A 2704-nucleotide genomic window follows, 5' to 3' on the forward strand; every position below is an offset into this window, starting at 1 on the left:
AGGTACCTCAGAAGGAAGGCCGTTGACTGTACCCAGAGGGACCTCGGAAGAAAGGCCTGCTGACTGTACCCAGAGAGAACTGAGAAAGAAGGCAGAGTGACTGTACCCAGAGGGACCTCAGAAGGAAGGCCTTTGACTGTACCCAGAGGTACCCCTGAAGGAACGCCTGGTAATTGTACCCATAGGTACCTCAGAAGGAACGACTGGAGACTGTAACCAGAGGTACCTCGTAAGAACGGCCTGGTGAGTGTACCCAGAGGTACCTCGGAAACTAGTCCTGATGACTGTACCCACAGGTACTTCGGAAGGAAGGCCTGGAGACTGTACCCAGACGTACCTCTGAAGAAAGGCCTGGTGACTGTAGTCAGAGGTACCTCGGAAGGAAGGCCTGGCGACTCTACACAGAAGCACCTCGCAAGAAAGGCCTGGTGACTGTACCCAGAGGTACCTCGGAAGGAAGGCCTAGTGACTGTACCCAGAGCTAACTCAGAAGGAGCGCCTGGTGATTGTACCCAGAGGTACCTCAGAAGGAAGGGCGGTAACTGTACCCAGAGGTACCTCCTAAGAAAGGCCTGGTGACTGTACCCAGAGGTACCTGAGAAAGAAGGCCTTTGACTGTACCCAGAGGTACCTCTTAAGGAACGCCTGGTGACTGTACCCAAAGGTACCTCAGAAGGAAAGCCAGGTGACTGTACGCAGAGGTAGCTCAGAAGGATGGCCTGGTGAGTCTACCCAGAGGTACTTTAGCAGGAAGGCCTGGTGACTCTACCCAGAGGTACCTCGGAAACAAAGCCTGATGACTGTACTCAGAGGTACCTCCGAATGAAGGCCTGGGGACTATACCCAGAGGTACATCGGAAGGATGGCCTGGTGACCATTCCCAGAGGTACCTTGGAAGAAAGGCCTGGTGACTGTACCCAGAAGTACCTCAGAAGGAAGGCCTAGTAACTATACCCAGACGTATCTCTGAAGAAAGGCCTGGTGACTGTATTAAGAGTGGCCACGGAAGGAAGGCCTGGTTACTGTACCCAGAGGTACCTGAGAAGGAAGGCCTGGTGGGTGTACCCACAGGAACCTCAGATGGAAGGCCTGGTGACTGTACCCAGCGGTACCTCAGAATGAAAACCTGGTGATTGTACCCAGAGTTCCCTCTTAAGAAATGCCTGGTGACTGTACACAGAGATACCTCGGAAGGAAGAGCTGGTGACTGTACCGGGCGATATTTCAGAAGAAAGACCTGGTGACTGTACCAAGAAGCACCTCAGAAGAAAGGCATGGTGACTATACCCAGAGGTACTTCGGAAGGAATGCCTGGTGACTGTACCCACAGGTACCTCGGAAGGAAGGCCTGGGGATTGTACCCAGAGGTACCTCGGAAGGATGGCCTGTTGAGCGTACCCAGAGATACCTCGGAAGGAAGGCTTGGTGACAGCACTCAGAGGTACCTGGGAAGGAAGGCCTGGTGACTGTACTCCGAGGTACCGCAGAAGGAATGCCTGGTGACAGTACCCAGACGTACCTCGGAAGAAAGTCCTGGTGAGTGTACTCAGAGGTACCTCGGAGGGAAGGTCTTGTGACTGTACCCAGAGTTACCTCAGAAGGAAGGCCTGGTGACTGCACCGAGAGGTTCCTCGGAAGGAAGGCCTGGTGAGTGTACACAGAAGCACCTCGGAAGAAAGTCCTGGTGACTGTACTCAGAGGTACCGCAGAAGGAAGGCCTGGGGACTTTACCCAGAGATAACTTAGAAGGAATGCCTGGTGACTGTACACAGATGTACCTCGGAAGGAAGGCCTGGTGACCGCGCCCAGAGGTACGTCGGAAGGAAGCTCTGGGGACCGTACCCAGAGGGACCTCGGAAGAAATGCTTGGTGACGGTACTCAGAAGTACCTGGGAAGGAAGGCCTGGTGACGGTACTCGGAAGTACCGCAGAAGCAAGCCCTGTTGACTGTACCCAGAGGTATCTCAGAAGGAAGGCGGGGTGACTGTACCCAGAGGTACCTCGGAAGGAAGGCCTGGTGACTGTACCCAGAGGTACCTCAGAAGGAATGCCTGGTGACTGTACTCAGAGGTACCGCGGAAAAAGGTCTGGTGAGTGTACCCAGATGTACCTCGGAAGGATGGTCTGGTGACTATACCCGGAGGTACCTCCGAAGGAAGGACTGGTGACTGTACCCAGAGGTAGATCGGAGGGAAGGCCTAGTGACTTTACCCAGAGGTACCTCGGAAGGAAGACTTGGTGACATCACTCAGAGGTACCTCGGAAGGAAGGCCTGGTGACTATACCCAGAGGGACCTCAGAAATAATCCCGGGTGACTGTACCCAGAGGTACCTCAGAAGGAAGGCCGTTGACTGTACCCAGAGGGACCTCGGAAGAAGGCCTGCTGACTGTACCCAGAGGGAACTGAGAAAAAAGGCAGGGTGACTGTACCCAGAGGTACCTCAGAAGGAAGGCCTTTCACTGTACCCAGAGGTACCTCTGAAGGAACGCCTGGTTACTGCACCCAGAGGTACCTCAGAAGGAACGACTGGAGACTGTAACCAGAGGTACCTCGCAAAACGGCCTGGTGAGTGTACCCAGAGGTACCTCGGAAACTAGTCCTGATGACAGTACCAACAGGTACTTCGGAAGGAAGGCCTGGAGACTGTACCCAGACGTACCTCGGAAGAAAGGCCTGGTGACTGTAGTCAGAGGTACCTCGGA

The sequence above is a fragment of the Loxodonta africana genome, unplaced genomic scaffold (assembly GCF_030014295.1).
Source record: "Loxodonta africana isolate mLoxAfr1 unplaced genomic scaffold, mLoxAfr1.hap2 scaffold_97, whole genome shotgun sequence".
In the NCBI taxonomy this organism is placed as follows: Eukaryota; Metazoa; Chordata; class Mammalia; order Proboscidea; family Elephantidae; genus Loxodonta; species Loxodonta africana.